Genomic DNA, 18,389 nt, shown 5'->3' with positions numbered 1-18,389 from the left:
TGCATTCACTGGCTGAGTGTCGGTCACGAAAAAAGACAAAAAAAAAAAAAAAGAAAAGAAAAAGAAAAATTGACTTGATGGGCCCAAAAGTAGATTGAAGATACCAGAATAAAGAACAAGTAAAGTTAACGGTACATGAATAGAAAGTATCTAATCCAGAGAACAGAGAGAAAACAAATTGAAGGAAAAGTGAACAGAGCCTCTGAGATCTATGGAACAATGTAAAGTGTTCCAACATACATGTAAGGAGAGTTCCAGAAGAGGAAAGAGAAAAGGGGGCAAAAAAAAATATTTAAAGACATAATTGCCAAAAACTTCCCAAACATGATTTTAAAAAATTAATTTGCAGATCCAAGAACCTCAGTGAAGCCCAAGTAAGAGAACCACATCTAGATAGATAGTCGAATTGTTCAAAACAAAGAGAAAAGGTGAAAGGTTTGGGATTTTAGCTTACTTTAAGCTTACAAGTTATCCTGTTACTACCTCATGGAAACAGGCAGAAGACACAAAATACGGGCCATAAACAAAGGATTTTACTACTCACGGTGCAGCAAGCACCACATTTGCATTGGTTCACCTTATGCCTAATTCCCACAGGGGCAATGCCTACTCACCCAGTGGATTGTTTTACAGGAGAGGAAGTGAGGGCAAAGGGCCCAACACTTTTTGAGCAAGCAGCAAAGCCAGTTTCCTTCCCTCTCCTTAGGCAGTGAGCAGTCACACAGTATCACACTATGGACCCCTTGACCAACTTAGTTGACTGTGACTGGCTATAGAAACTGCTTGATATCAGAAAACAAACCTTGCAATCTGGCACATTCAGCAAGAACATGCAGGAACAATCAGGAATCCTGAGGCATTCCCCGCCCAACAAAAAAGGGAGGAAAAATGGAGCTATACTGGAGCAAAGTTGCTATATTTTATCACAAGTAAATCAACGTTGGCCTGAAGCAGACTTTGATAAATTAAGGATGCATATTGCAATCCCTGGGCAAACACTGAAAAATTAACTTCAAAAATACATTTTAAAAATCAGTGGTTTTTAGGAGATGAGTGAGAAGAGAATGGGGAATGACTGCCTATGAATAGGATTTCTTTTTGGAGTGATTAAAATGTTCTGAAATTAAATAGTAGTGATGGTCTTACAACTACAACCACTGAACTGAACACTTTAAAAGGGTTTATGGTATGTGAATTAAATCTCACCAAATAAATTAAAATATTAAATCAACACAAAAGAAAGCAATAAAAGGGGAACAGAGGAACAAAACAAGATGTAAGACACAGAAGACAAATAGCAAAATAGACAAATCTAAACATATCAATAATTACATTGAATGTGAGTGAAATAAACACTTCAATCAAAAGACAACTGTCAGGCTGTATATAAAAAAACCCTGAGATCTAACTACATGTTTTCGAAAAGAAATGCTTTAGATTCAAATATATAAGTAGGTTGTATACCATGCAAATGACAGCCACGATGAGAGCTAGAACGGCTATATGAATATCACATGAAATAGACCTTATGATAAGAAACATTAATATGTATTAGAAAGGACATGTTATAATGAAAAAAGGGTGAATGCATCTGGAAAATATAGCAATTATAAACATACGACACCTAACAAAATAGCTCCAAAATACATGAAAGAAATACTGACGGAATTGAAATGAGAAGTACACAGAGTATAGCTCTCATCTGAAATGATTCTTGCTTAAGTGATGTGCACAAAAATAAATATAGTTATTGTGAAGTTCCAGGAGAAATCAAAAAGGCATAACAAGAATCATTATATAAACAGCCTTTAATTTAATAAACAAGCTAGTAAATTTCATAATTTCACTGTTGATACAAATATGAAATCTATAATGTCTCCAGAGTCCAGGGATGACCTAGGGGAATAACTCTCTCCAGTTAAAACTTGAGGACTTTTTTCATTTCTTTCCCTTCCTCCTTTGGGAAGCAGGCTTACTGAAACAGTAAGGTGGTGCCCAAAATGTCACATTCTTTGAAGGTGGAAGAAAGTAGACCTGAAAATACTGTTTGTAATTCTGTTTCAAAAGGTGTAAACTAATCTTAACCTGTTGTTGCTTCTGTTGTAGTTTTACAAAGACTGCGCATAATAAAAAAGAAAATAACTTTTGAAACTTCTGTGTGAAAAATAAATTGATGATAAATACATTCCGGGCCTGAAGTAAAGTAATACACAAATGAATGAATGAATGTGTGCAAAGGTTAAGAGGTAATAAATTTAATTAGTTTCCAGATGGGTACTGTTTGTTATAATATATAAAACATCATAAATTAAAGTGTTTTAAACTGCTCATTATATTTTTCAGCATAATCTTTTTTTGATCTGAAGAGTTTTAATTATGCATTTAAGTATTTTAATTATCCTTACATCTATAATGATATCATCCACAAAAACACACTCTAAACAAAAGCCCATTAAGCCTATTAATTATTTAATCAATTTTCTTTTTGTTTTAATTAAATTAACTTAGAAGCATGCAGAATGTCAACAAAACAGCTGCAATTTTTTGGTTTTTGCAATTACAAAGTGATATTCAGTTAGCAACTATTTCCTGTAACCTGCATCAGAGACAACTAAAAATGAAAAAACTACTAACCCCATATATAACTAACCCCCACACTGTACCAGGCAAGGTTAGTGGGACAGGGCTATCTAAAGACACATTTAGTAGTGTGTTCATCAATATAATCTTAAATTCAGAAAAAACTCTAGCTTCTTTACTCCTAAACTGCCAATTGGCAGGACGTGTTGTAATAAACACGTTTATTAAGGCAATATACCTCTAAAAGAGAACAGTGGTTCATTATAACCCAAAACTGAGTCCTGAAGGAAAATAAAATTTTTTGTTTCATTTTAAAATTAGATTATGACCCTTGTTTCCAGGCTGAAAAGAACGGTATAAATTGCTGCCCCTTCTTTAACATAACCGATAAATATTACTAATATTTAAATTTCAATTTTAGATAACTTAAAGTTAAATAATAAAATATATGTCCTATGAAGGCTGAAAATTTTTATATTTTTAATTTGGAAATTTATTACTAACTAAAGGAAAATAACTGGTAAATTGTTTTCAGATTTTAACTTTTTAAGAAAAGTGTATATTTCATCTCTGTGATAATGGTGCCATTATTATAGACTGTAAATAAATTTTTTAAAAATACACATACTAAATTTTAACCCATACAAAAATTTGGACTTATTTAAATAGATGGATAGATGGATGAATGGGTGGAAGGATGGATATACGGTCAGATCACAGATTGTTTTTTTTTTTTTTTTTTTTAAAGATGACCGGTAAGGGGATCTTATCCCTTGACTTGGTGTCAGCACCACGCTCAGCCAGTGAGCGAACCGGCCATCCGTATATGGGATCCGAACCCGGGGCCTTGGTGTTATCAGCACCGCACTCTCCCGAGTGAGCCACGGGCCGGCCCACAGATTGTTTTTCTTTCCGCTCCTGGTCCAGGGCAGAGCTAACCCACGCCCTGTGTTCTTCCCCCAGCTGCCGTAGGTATCCTACCCAGTGATGTTCTCATCTCAATCTATGACTTTAAAACTTTCCATTGACAGATTAAGGCTTTTTAAATTTAATTTAAGTGAGAGTAAGGGAATAGGTCTTGGTGAAATTTCTCTCCATACCCCCCCCCCAACATGGTATTTTATCTGTGCCCTCAGGCCAGGCAATACCTTCTCACTGCCACCCCACCTTGCAGATTAAGCCTATGTTCTCCAAGAGGGACTGATCTGGGAGGATTTCACAGTAGCTGCTATTCCTGTCCCTCAGGCTCCAGGGGAAAGGGTGAGAGATCTTTCTCCAGATTCTCTCCGTCCTCCCTAAACCCTGGTGGGCTTCCTGGAGAAAAAGCCTGCAAATGAGTGGGAACCCCTATAACTGTGACCCCTAAGAGCTTTATATTCTCAAAGTAGTCCAGACTTGGACTATAGTAATTCTTCAAAATTCTAGTTTAAATATACAAGTATATTTAAGGTAATTATGTGAGCCAGTCTTTGAGAGTGCTATGATTTGAATGTGTCTCCTAAAAGTTCATGTGTTGGAAATTTAATCCCTCTGCCCTCATGAATGGAGGTGGGGCGTTTGGGAGGTAATTAGGACTAGATCAGATCTTCAGGGCAGGGCTCCTATGATGGTGGCTTTATGAGAAGAGGAAGAAAGTCCTGAGCTAGTATGCTCACGGCCTTTCCACATATGATGCCCTCCACTATGTTATGATGCAGTAAGGTCTTTACCAGATGCAGCCCCTTGACCTTGAACTTCCCAGCCTCCAGAACTGTAATAAATAAATTTATGTTCTTTATAAATAACTTAGACTGTGGTATTCTGTTATAGCAACAGACAACGTACTAAGATAGAGAGTTTTAATTATGGTGTAAGCATGGATAAATCACTAAAATGTTATGATTTAAATAACTGGTGTCTTTTATAAACAGTGTCAAACATTAACCCACACTGGAGAGTTGATATTATAAAGTCAAAATATCCCATAAAAGTTTTCCACTTAAAATTTATAAGCATACTAATTCTCTAATAATTCTTAATTATATTATGTTGCAAATAAAAATGGTTATATTTTCTGAAATTCTTAAGTGACTTCTGGAATTTAGATTATTAAGATGTGGAGGTTAAAAATGCTCATATTTAACTATAGTCTTTTAAAAATTAGGATTAAGCACTATAGTCAGCTGTAATAAAAATAAATTGAAAGAAATACAGAGAGCCGGCCTGTGGCTCACTTGGGAGAATGTGGTGCTGATGGCATCAAGGCCACGGGTTCGGATCCCTATATAGGGATGGCCGGTTAGCTCACTTGGGAGAGCGTGGTGCTGACAACACCAAGTCAAGGGTTAAGATCCCCTTACTGGTCATCTTTTTTTTAACAAAGAAAGAAAGATAATACAGTCACCATACAATTCCTGCGTGAGTCCTATCTATACACACTCTTTGAAATATGAGGGTAGATACTTTAAAAAGTTCATGGAAAAATAGAATTAAAAAATAATACAAATCTTTCCATGAACTTTTGAAGACCCCCTCGAACAAGTACTATATTGGCTTTTCTTAAAGACCTACTGAAATATAAAGGACTAATATATTATAGAAATTACCTAAGAAAATTATGTTAAGTGAAACAAGCCTGGCACAGAAGAAGAAATACCGCATGCCCTCACTCATAAGTGTGAGCTGAGAGAGAGAGAGAGAGAGAGAGAGAAAGACAGACCACAATAAAATGCTAAACTTTCAGAAGAGAGCAGACCTACAATTACTAGAGGTGGGGAGGGTGTAAGCCAGGCATAGAAAGAGAAATACTGCATGTCCTCACTCATAAGTGTGAGGAAGGAAAGAAAGAAGGAAGGAAGGAAGGAAGGATCACAATAAAACGTTGAACTTTTAATAGGATAGAACAGACCTACAGTCACTAGAGGTGGGAAAGGGAAAGGAGGAGAGGGACTAGGGAACAACGGGGTAAGGGGCACAAGGACTAATTATGATTTGTGATGAGGAACATGCTAATAATATTGATTTGATCATCACATACTATACACAAATACTGTACCCCATAAATATGTATAAGCAAAAATAAATAAGTAAATAATCTCGCTAATACTCTTAAATAAAATTTAAATACATTTAAAACTTGTTTTTGTTTTAAGCTTGCATTGTTATAATTTAAACATATTACTTTGTATAACTGTATATAATGTGGTATCAAAAGTTAGTAAAAGAAGAGTGTTTAATATGAGAGAAAAAACATGATAGCCAGGATGCTTTCAAAATGTATGGGGATCCATTAAAAGGACAAAGAAGTTAGCCTAAAGGGAGTAACTATCAGCTAATTTTTGTTGAATCAAAAATAACAAAAAATTTTAAAATTATACTTAATTGGAACAGTTTAAGTCTATAAAAATCATGAGTTTATAATGATACTCAAAAGGAAAAAGTATTTAAATTTCTATCTTCATTAAAAGCAAGTGCCACTTTAGGTTAATGTTTTTAGAAAATAACCATACAAATGTAGTTAATTATATGTATATTTTCAAAATAAGGAAAGCCTGTCTCTGAGTAAAGGTCAGGATAATCATTGTCAGCAAAAGACTTGATCCTCAGGTTTGAATATTCGTATCAATCAACAGTGATAGGAACGAGCATTTTACAAGCCACATTATAAAATAATTAATTAAATTGTTTTATAATTAAAATCTGTGAAGTCTTACACTTAACTTTCACTGACATTTTATTCAAACTTAGCTGGGAGAGGAAAATACCAAAATGAAATTTAGTTTTTATGGATATTAATGGATAGACCTATAAAATTTTCTAACAAACCTCTGGCCACTCATAAGAAAATCATATATTAAATAATTATAGTATTGCCAAGCATTAAAAACATAAATTAGGGGCAGGCCTGTGGCTCATTCGGGAAAGCGTGGTGCTGACAACAAGTCACGGGTTAAGATCCCCTTCCTTACTGGTCATCTTTTTTAAAAAAAAACAAAAAACCATAAATTAACTCACAGGAGTTAAAGGTTCTCCCAGTCTTCCCAGATAAACTCTACCGCAGTCTACTCTAGAGCCTGAAAATTAAATACACCATCCAGTTTCATACAGAGTTGCCTCTTGACCTCAGCAAGGTCAGAAAATATAACTATATATAAATGTAATTATATAAAAATAAATAGAATCTAAGGTCATAAAAACTCCACTACTATATAACAAGGCTTTGTATTCTAAATTATCTGCTTCATGAAACCACTTCTCAGTGGTTTCATAGCACAAATGGCCATCAATTATTTTCCTCTTTCTACCCATGACCTTTGAAATTGCCCTCCCACACTATTTCCAGTTGACTAATGAGACTTTAGCAAATATGCCACAAGCAGAAGTTTGAAAAGTGCTTGCACTTTGGGGTTGCTGTTACTCTGATGCTGCTCTTTAAAATCCGATATCACCATATGAAGAAACCTGGGTTAGTCTACCAGGGTATGAGAAATCACATGGAGCAGGATAAGCCATTCCAGCTGAGGCCTTGCACCGCCACACCAAGACCAGCCAGCCTGCCAGTCTCAGTTCAAGGCCATCATGCCAACCAGCCCAAACCAGAAGTAACACCCACTGACCGTAGAAATCATGAGAAATAATGTGTGTTGTTTGAAGCCACTAAGTTTTGGGTGATTTATCGTGCAGCAAAACCAAACCCAGCTCATCTTCTTTACATCTCCCCTAATCAGAATAAAGTTCTGGACACCCGGAAATTGAGTCTGTGATTACAACTTCTAAAACAGAGAAACTGGGTTATAGTTACCTCTTCCTTGATTTTAAAAAAACAAAACAAAAAAACTTAATCTCACTCTTGTCCCCCAAATTGGGACCTTTCTCTATTCCTACCCAATGGCAAAGAGACAAAGTAATTATAATAACAACCAGGGTTGTCGGCTCATTAGAAAGATGAGAGGAAAGAAAGCACTTAACGTTTTCTAACACTACTAGTAATAAGGGTTTAATAAATATGATCATAATGCTGTTATAAAAAGTTGTTTAAACTGTGTTGCTAAAAAAATATAAAGTGGCCAACTGCTGGGCCAGCAAAACAAATTGCACACACACACACACATTAGAAAGAGGATGTTGCATTAGAAAGGGTATATAATCAGGTTACATATAACAGAAAATCCCACAATAACAATGGCTTCAGTAAGATAAAATTATTTCTCTTCCACATGAAAGAAGTCCGGAGGTAGGAAGTGGGTAGGCATGAGGGTTCCATGGCCATCAGGGATCCAGGTTTCTTCCATTTTGCTGCTTACCTTTCCTTAGTGTGTCCTCTTACGTTCCAAAATAACTGCTCAAGCTCTAGCCATGTCACTCAAAATTTAAGCAGCAGAATTGAAAATGGAGGAAAAGGGGACTAGCCTTCATTTCTCAGATTTCCTCAAAGGTCCCCATCAATTCTTTAATTTATATCTCACTAGTGAGAATTATATGCATAGTCACAACTAGCTGCAAAGAAGGTAGTATCATTTTTTGTCATCTTTTGGCTACACTGTGCTCAGTAAAAAATCGGGGTTCTATTTATATGAGAGAGAAAGGAGAATGGATATATGGTCAGCAATCTGCCATCGAGTGAAACTTACATAGATTCAGACTGGAGAAAAGGTGGGACAGTCTCCAAAAAATGAGATGAAGAAAAGCAAAGAAGAAAAGAAAAAAGAAAAGGAGTCCATACCCCTCTTACATTGAAGAATAAGATAACATAATAAATGAGTTTCTATTTAGGAACAGTAGGCAGCATCTAATCAGTACAGTGCTTGCTATTAATACTAAAAAGCTAAAGAAAAGTCTTTTAAAAGGTTTCAAAATGAAATCATATTTCTTCCCTCTACAATGTATTCATTGTTTATTAATCTCTTAAAAAGCCAGGAGATGAATTCCACCAGAGCTACTAAACTTTCATTTTCTGTTAAACATGTAGACACTATTTATTTGATTTACTTAAATAAATGCTTGTGAACTACTGTTTAGATAAATTACAAAGTCATTTTTATCATGGTTATAAAAATTAATGATGGTTAAAACCTGTCGTGGGAAGAAGGAGTGGGAGAGAGAGGTGCATGTGGTTATGAAAGGACAGCAGGAGGGATCTTTGTGGAGATAGGATTGCTCTGTATCTTCACTGTGGTGGTGGAAACATAAAACTACACATGTGTTAAAATTATATACAACTACATATGCACACATGTACAAGTACAACTGGGGAAATTTGAGGATCAGTGGGTTGTATCAATGCCAATATTCTGGTTGTGACATCCTACCATAGTTTTGCAAGGTACTACTTCTGAGGGTACACAGGGTCACTCTATCATTTCTCACAATCTCATGAAAATCCACACCTGTCACAAAATCAGAAATTTAATTTTAAAAATGTATCAGTTGATGAAAATGATTCAACAACTATTCATAGCTTATTTATAAAAACGAAAAAATCCTCAATTTGTGATTACAGTACTGAAAGAGCTATCTCATTGCTGTTCGTTTGCTACCGGGGTAGGATTGTTTTTCATGAAGTTATTCTTGACTCCTTTTTTAAAATCCAAATACCACACAATACTTGCTTCACTTAACTTTTTATTGAACACTGGGTTAAAAGAGTTAAAACATGCCCTTTTCTAGTGTAAACGATAGTATGCTGTGTGTATTGTTCTGAAACTTGGTTTTTTCATGTAATTGTCTTGGAGATATTTCCATTTCACTCAATAAAGAGCTACCTCATTTTTATTGCTGCATGGTATTCAATAGTGAATGCACCGTAAATTATACATCCATTCTGCTAATGATAGACATTTAAGTTGTTTTCAGTGAATATATTTGTATAGTATTTGCCTCTTCTACACGTGTGTATTTTTCTGGAGTAGATACCAAAAAGTTAAATCCCTGAACAAAGGGATATATACATATTAAATTTTAATAGATGCTGACATATTGTCCTCCAAAAAGGCTTTTAACAGTTTACATTCTCACCAGTAGTGTACCTATTTTTCTACATCATCAACATTTGATATCATCAAACTTCATTTTTTACAATTTAACTGGGAAAAATATAGTATCATTTTTTAGGTAAACTTTTTTGTTAAACTTTTTTTAGGTAAACATGAATACAGAACAATGCATGAATCAAATGTGTATATACTCCAATTAACATTTACAAAGTGAGCCTGAGCATGTAACCCTAGCTCATTTCAAGACATATTACCACCAGCTTAGAAACCTTCATTGCACTCCTACCCTGTCACCACTCCCCTCAAACATAACCACTGTTCTAGCTTCTCATAATATAGTGCAGTTTTATCTATTTTTTGAACTTTATACAGCATTATATTTGTTAGATTAGTGCAAGTTACGGTGTGGCATACATTATTCATTCTCATTGCAATGTATCATTCCATTGTATGAGTATGCTACAATTTATATCCATTTTGCTGTTGATGGATAATTGGGTTGATGCCAGCTTGAATCAATTATAAATAATACTGCTATAAATGTTCTCATACAAGTCTTTTGATAAATACATGTGTGTGTATATACACACACAATTCTATTACGTATATACCTAAAAGAATATACTTTGCCGGGTCATAGTGTATGCATATGTTCAGCTTTATTATATGAAGCCCAACAATGAACGGTAGCACCAATTTACACTCCCATCAGCAGCAAATAAGAGACACAGTAATTCCATATCCTTGCTGAAACTTGGCATCGTCGGTGTTTTAAAATTTTAACCACTCTGGAAGGTATGTAATTATATCTTATTGATGTCTTCATTTGGATTTCCCTGATGAACAATGATGTTGAACTACTCTTATATGTTTATTAGTTATTTGAATATCCTCCATTGTAAAGAGCCTGGACAAGTTTGTGGCCAACTTTTTGTCAGGTTTCCCATGGAGTCTTTATATATTCTGGGTACAAATCCTTTGTTTTCTATTTACAAAATCTTCTACCATTGAGTAGCTTGCCTTGTTATTATCTAAATGGTGTATTTTTAAGAGTAGAAATTTTCAATTTTAATGAGGTACAACTTATCAATTTTTTCTTAATCATCAGTGATTTTCTGTCCAGTTTACGAAATCTTTGCAGACCCTAAGATCATGAAGATATTATCTTACGTTACTTTCTAGAAGATTTACTGTATTACCTAAGTCTACAATCTATGTAAAATTGGTGTTTGGGTATATGCAAGGTAGGAGTCAAGATACACTGTCATTCATATGAATATCCAATTGACCCAGCAGAACTTCATTGACAACATCACCCTTTCCTCCCTGTACTGCAGTATCAGCTTTGCTGTAAATCAAGTGACTATGTATATATGTGTCTTTTTCAGGACTGTATTCTTTCCCATTGGTCTATTTGTCTGTCTTGGAGACAAGAGCATACCACTTTATCCTAGCAATTATTATCTTAATAATAAGATGTGATATCCAGTAGGTAAAGGCCCTCCAACTTTGTTCTTCAAGACTTCTTGGCTATTCTTGGCCTTTTGCAGTTACCTATAAATTTTGAAATCAGCTTGTCTATTTTTACCAAAAAATGTTGGGATTATTACTGGGGCTGTACTGAATCTATACATAAATTTCGGAAGAATTGACATGTTTTCACTAATATGTCTTCCTAGCCATGAATTTGGTGTAGCCCTCCACTTATTTATAGTTTCTTTAATTCCTCTCAGAAATATTATATTATTTTGAAATGTAGAGATCTTGCACTATCTCAGACTTACTCCTAGGTATTTAAAGTTTCTTTATGTAATTATAAATTTTATCATCTAATTATTTTTATTTTCTAATTTTTACTTTCTAATTTATTATTGCTATAGGCATAAAACTGAGTTTTCAATATTGACATTATATTTATCCCTTCCATTGCTCTTCATTTATTCCTGCATTTCTGTGCATCTATCTGAGATCATTTTTCCTTTAGCCTGAAGAATTCCCTTTAGCAGTCCTTTGTGTGGGTGTGCTAGTTGTGATTTTTTTCCCTCAGTGTTTGGTTTCTAAATACATTTTTATCTTATCTTCATTTCTGAGAGATATTTTACTGGGTATGAAATTCTAAGTTAGCTTCTTTTAAGATATTATCCCACTTTTTACGACTTCAATTATTTCCCTTGAAAAATTAAGTGAAAGTCTTACTGTTGCTCTTTTGAACGTAATATGTCTTTTTAATCTATATTTTTTATAGATTTTCTCTTTGTCAATTTTCAGCATTTAAGTAAGATATCCCTAGGAATTTTTAAAATATTTATCCTGCTTAAATTTTGTAGAGCTGAAATCCATGGACATTCATTCATTTTTGGAAACTGCTCAGCCAAAATGTTCCAGGATATTGTTGCTCCTACCCCATTGTCTCTCTCCTTTCCTTCTGGGACTCCAATTATATATCAGCATTTCTATCACTCTCCTCCCCCCATTGTCTCTTACATTCTTTTCTGAATTTTCAATTCTTTTTCTTCCATGTTTTATACTAGATCTTAACTAACAACCTATTTTTCAGTGCATTAATCCTGCTTTCTGCTGTATCTAATCTACTGTTAAACTCATCTACAGAGTTCTTAATTTCTACTACTGTACTTTTCAGTTCTAAGATTTCCATTTGATTCATTTTTATAGGTTCCAGTCTCTGGCTAGATCCTTAATCTTGTCAGCTATTTTAATTAATACATTAATTGTATCTATTTTTAAAGTCTGTACCTGTAGTTATGACCCCTTACTGGGTCCTAATATTATTAAATTGTGGTGGTGTTTTTTTTCCCCCCCCCTAAACTTTTGTCTGTTTATCTTTTCACATAACTGGCTATTGGTTTTATCAATCACTCTACTGATTTTTATTTGTTTTTAATTCTTAATTTCTTCCATTATCTTTATTAATTCTCTCCTTCCAATTTCCTTTAACTTGCAGTTTGTTTTCTTCCTAAATAAGTTTATATCAATTATTATCTTCAATATTTCTTTTTAAAAAATAAATGATTTGAGGCTATAAAATTTAAATTCGACTGGCTTTGCTCAACATATTCTAGATGTTTAACTTTCATTTCTAAATAGTCTGTAATTTTTTTGATTTCCTTTTTAACCCAAAAATTATTGGAAAAGGTGATTTCTTTTTTAATTTCCAAGAGGATATTTTGCTGTCCTTTTAATGTTAATTTCTAATTTTATTGTATGGTGGTAAGTGTAATGGATTACACAATTTTTACTTTTATTAATTCATTGAGATATCTTTTGTGATATAATACACGGTCAATTTTTGTAAATGTTCCATGTGTGTTTGAAAAGAATTAGTATTCTCTGTTTATTGGGTTCAAATTCCACACCATCCATAGATATTGAGATTGTTTTAATCATTTATTTACATCTTTTTTCCCTATTTTTAAAATCTAGCCATTTATGAAAGAGGTATCATAAAATTTCTCACTCTACTGATGGATTTGCCAATTCTATTTCCAGCAGTTATTTGCTTTTACATTTATATTGCTTTAGGCCCACAAAGAGTCATGAATTTAACATCTTCTAGGTAGTCTATTACTTTTATCAAGATGAAATCTACATTGCCCTTTATTTCAATTCATCTGGAATTCTATTTTGACTGTCATAACTATTACTACATCTGTTTTCTGTTCATAAGAATTTGCCTGGTAAACATCTTTTGTTCATGCCTTTATTTGCAGTCTTTCTGTGTTGTTAAGTTTTAAGTGTGTCTCTTGTCTACAGACTAACGTTATATTTTAACCTAATCTAAAAGAACTAATCTCTTAATAAATGAATTAAACTTATTCATCTTTGTAATTACTTATATATTTGGGCCTATTTATGTTATTGTTTTGCCATTTCCTTACATTTTTTTGCATTGGGCTGTTTTTGTTGTTCTTTCATTTCCCTTCTTCAATTGTGTAGAAGTATTCTATTTCCATTCTTTCAGCCATACATTTAAAAATTTTTATTATAAAAAAGTCAAAGATATACAGAATTGGAAAGAAGAGTACCATAACCTTTCAATTTCCTATCACCTAGATTCAACAATCATTAACATTTACTCTATCTAATACTGCTCTTTTTCTTTTTTTTTTCTTTGCTAATTTAATGTAAATCTCAGACATGTCATCTCACTCCTACAAACTTCAGTATTCTGGCCATGAATTTTTAGTGTACATATTAAGAACTATTTTTATGAATATCTAGAACCCATTATTGTGGCAGAGATAAAACTGTGTTCACTAAATTTAATTTCATTTTTTTCATGGGAAGAGGGAAAACTTATTTTGCAGACTTCCCTGAAATTATGCAGGACCAGGTGACAGAGTTCTAGACAACAAAATGTGGGTGAAGGAAATGTATATAATTTCCAGGTCCCAAAAACTCCCCCAAAGATCCACCATCCCTCTTGTTATGTATCTCCCAGCCCATCCAGAGGATTTGGTGTGTTATTCCAAGGCCCTTGAGGATTGCGAAGCCACTTAGTGTAAAGAACTTGAGTCCTTAAATGACTTAAGGGAGCAGAATCCCATATCAACCCTCATTGGACTATGTTGTGACATGAGTATGAAAACCCTTCCCTGAGATAGTGGAGTCTGCCTGTTACAGCACATATTTCTCATACTATTACAATTCATATCTATATTCTCCCATGAATAAGACCAAAAGATTTCTCTACTCATTGCTGCTTCTTTTACTCCACACTTTTTTTCTCTGAATTTTTTTGGCGATGGGGGCAGAAAGAGACTTGAAAGGCATCCTTTAGTAAATCTTTCATATATATTTATGGATGTTAGAATTTTGGCATGTGCATGTTTTTAAATGTGTTTATTTAGCAATCGCACTTGAACGATGCTGTTACTGGGTATAGAATTCTAGCCTCAAATAATTTCTCTTAGAACTTTCAGGATATTATTCTGCTGATCACCTGCACCTGGTATGGCTGATTTGACATCTACTGTCAATTTTATTCTCATTATTTTAGAAATAGTTCCAAATTTCTTTTCTCTCTGGAAACCTTTAAGATTTCCCTTCATCATTAATATTCCACTATCTTACCTTATCCCCATTACTTTCTGTATGTGTATATGTTTTACATTAATCCTGCGTTTTATTCAGTGGATCCTTTCATCTGAAGGCTCACTTTGAATGAGTATTCTTTGTTTATTGGATTCAAGTACTCATTATATACGTCATTTCCTTTATCACTGGGAAATCTGCTAATATTTCTTAACCAATTTAATTCTTCCATTTTATCTTTTATTATTTATTTTTGGAACTCATATGAACCAAATATTGGACCTCTAGATTTGACCCTCTATGTTTCATATTTTCTATTTATCTTTTTGTTCCATAGGCTAGGAGATGTACTTATACTTATCTTAGAGAATTTTAAACAAACAAAAAAAGTTAAGATCAGCAATCACAGTTTTAACTTCCAGGAACTCTCTCATTCTCTGATTGCTCCTTTGCTAAAGCATTCTGCTCTTGTTTTATGAATTACTTCTCAAATCTCTTTGAGGACACTAACTAGACAGTGTATCCATTTCTAGAAAGAACTCTCTAATATTCATTTCTCGAAAGAAAATATCTAGCTATTGGTCATTTTGAGCTCAAAGGCAAACTATTTCATATACACATCTTCAGTTGTTTCCTTGCTTCCAGTCGACTTCATCCTTTGCCCTCTCTCTCACCTGCTATATCTTTAAGTCTGACTAGTCTGTGGTATTCTTCTGGAAGTCAGCTGCCTCCTTTACTGAAGTCTCCTCCCCGTGTATATTCTAGGCTGCTGTTTCTTCAATCAACATTCTTCCAACTTCTTTCTTCAGAAATGTATAGAAAATCATCTACTGATGTTAAACCCAGACCCCCTAGTTCCTTTTGTTTTTGTGATTTATGGCCGTTTCAGTGTTTTAGTGGTATTTTAATAAAATTTCAGAAAAAGAGTCAAATATGCATCTTTCTACCATCTTTAACCATAACTCCTAGTTGATTCCTGTTTAATAGATGCAACGTTCTGCTGTATCTCTCTAGGGATGTTAATTATATTTGTTCTGAACTTTTATTCTAATCTGTTCTATTAACTCATTTCATAATGTTTTAATTCTTCTTGAGTATTGTACACCTTTTTTGTTTGCTAGGTTTTTTAATTTTTCAAATGTGGATCTCTTGATTGTGTATTCATCTTGGTAATTGAAATTCCCTGTCAGTATGTGCACGTGCTGAATCTGTTCATTGCATTCTGCCTCCAGGATCTGTGCAGAAGGGAATGGTGAATATGCAATTTGACAAGTTCTGTTAATACCAGTCTCAAGATGTGGGCCTCTCTTTTTCCTCTAGATGTCAGACACCATCCAGGGCACTGTACTGCCTTTTTAGCAAAAGTGCCTACCTCCCCTCCCCACGTCCCACTTTTATGGGCCAATTTTCTGCTGCCCACTGCATGCACAAATGAGGGTAAATTTGAGAGGCAGACCTACCTGGCTCTTCCTATGGTGGTACCTCAATTGATAATTCATACAATTGTCTAAGGGCACCTACTGTCCCAATAGCTTCTTTCTGTGTACTTAGAGCACCCCAAGAGCCACTTCCACCTCTGTATAAGGCCTCCGTTATGTAACTTTTGTTTGTCCACCTTCAATCCAATCCTATCTGCCTTCTGTTTTTCAAGGAGTCACATAATGTCTGTTCCCTTGAGAACACCCCTTCATGTTTTTCAGAATCAAGGTATATGCACATATGTACATAAGTATGTGTACCCATCTTACTTTTCTGTAATTTTTAAAGATTTGGAAAAGAGGTGAGAGGCAGCAAGAGGCTAGAATTTATTCTTAGTCTGCCATCGTGATCCAATCTCCTGGTTAAACTTTCAATCACATATTGAACTCTTCTAATCCCAAACACAGACAGATGCTAGTATCATATGATCTAATTTGGAAATCTCTGCTTCCAAGGTGATGTCATATTAAACAATCTCAATTTAAGACTTGGTTCACATGTTAAAACTGGCATCTGTATAACACATGTGAATAAATTTCATTCTCCTTACTCAAAATCATCTTTTAGATTTTAATATTAGGTCTCAGAAAAATTAAGAGTTCTGTATTGCAGATATTCCTAACAAACATAATAGTAATAATAAAAAATATGATAAAACAAATTTTTGCTCAACTATAACAAAAGAGAGAAGAGAAAAAATTTCTTTTCCAAAAATATTTTAAAGTGCTAAAATTCAAAAATAAGAAAAAGCAATTCAGAAAGATCCTGAAACATTATTTCCTAATCACTCAACTCTGAAATTATTCAGTCAACAGACTCTTTTGCCAATACTAATAAATACACAAATAACAGTGATTTGTGTTAGATTCCAAGCTTTGAAATATAAAATAGACTCTGATCAGATGTACAATAGAAATAGAAAGAAATGCAATCCTGAAATTTAAAAAACTTAATATGCATGAGTTAAATCTAAAGAACAATTTAAAACAATCTTTGATATATTTTTAAGATATTTGATGTACACCTAACATGTCTTAGGCACTGTTCTAGGCATGGGGATAAAACAGTGAACAAAATAGACAAAATCACCTGTTTTGTAGAGTTTATATTCTAGTAAACGCATATAATTTGAATAATCTGAACTTGGCCTTTTCCTGCAGAAATTACTAATAAGGAGGATAAATGTTTTAAGACCAAACACAAATATGTGTATTTCTCATAGGAGTCCATCACCCAATCACATAAAATGTTTGAGAACATTTATAACACAGAAATACATTTAGGTACTGACTGAAAATATAAGAAAATCAAGATGTTGTCAGGATGTGATCAAGGTCGGTGTGCTGAAATTTTCTGCCTAAGTGATTCACCTGGAAAGGGAGATACTGGTTAGATTTTAGATAAGCGTACTAGATTTTAAATAACTCTTTGCGGATCTTCATTTATATTCCAAAACCAAACAACTGAAATAATCCAGATGTCACAATTCACAGAAAAAACACTGGACCTAGCAGGAAGGAGATTTTGATCATCTAGAGTCCTACTGCCTGATACAGTAGCTACTAGTCACCTGTGGTTACTTAGCCTCGAATTAATTAAAATTTAAAAATTTAAAATTCAGCTTCTCAGTTTTAGTGGCCACATTTCAGGTGCACAAAACCCACATACGGCTTAGGACTACCACATAGGACAGGGCAGGTATAAAACATTTCCATCATTGCAGAAAGTTCCCAAGGACAGCGCTGCTCTAGCGAATCAGAAGAGGCACGCCGCTCCTGGGAAAGACGAAAACCTCCTAAAGAGGGTTACAAAAAGGGGCGATCATAATGGCAAAATAATAAGTTTTATTCTCCATCACTTGGCTACTTCCACTCTTGAATCTTAATTTTTCCTCATATCCTAAAAATCTGCTTCTCCTTTTTTTGCTCTTTATCGTCTCAGGTTTTCCCTACCCCATTTCCTATTCCTAACCCCTCTTTTCTCACTACTTTTTCTAGTAACGAATATGCAGTCCACCTTTAATGATTTGATACACTTATCGAGGTTTCTAAAAAATTCTCCATTTTAAAATTTGGTGAGCTGGATGAACGTTATTTCTAATGTGTTTCAAAAAAAAAAACAAACACTACTTTTAGGGGAGAACTTTTTTTTTTTTTTTAAGGTATACGACTTTCGGTGTATTTTTCCCCCTGAGATTATTATCGGTCCATGGAAAGGGTTTGTCACCATTGGAACCCGGACGAAAAAGATAATGCCATTCTAGTTCCGGCCCCTGGGGTTTCCCTCCGTGGAGGAAGGAAGGGCTCA

This window comes from Cynocephalus volans, chromosome 7, assembly GCF_027409185.1.
Source record: "Cynocephalus volans isolate mCynVol1 chromosome 7, mCynVol1.pri, whole genome shotgun sequence".
In the NCBI taxonomy this organism is placed as follows: domain Eukaryota; kingdom Metazoa; phylum Chordata; class Mammalia; order Dermoptera; family Cynocephalidae; genus Cynocephalus; species Cynocephalus volans.
This window is presented reverse-complemented; position numbering follows the sequence as displayed.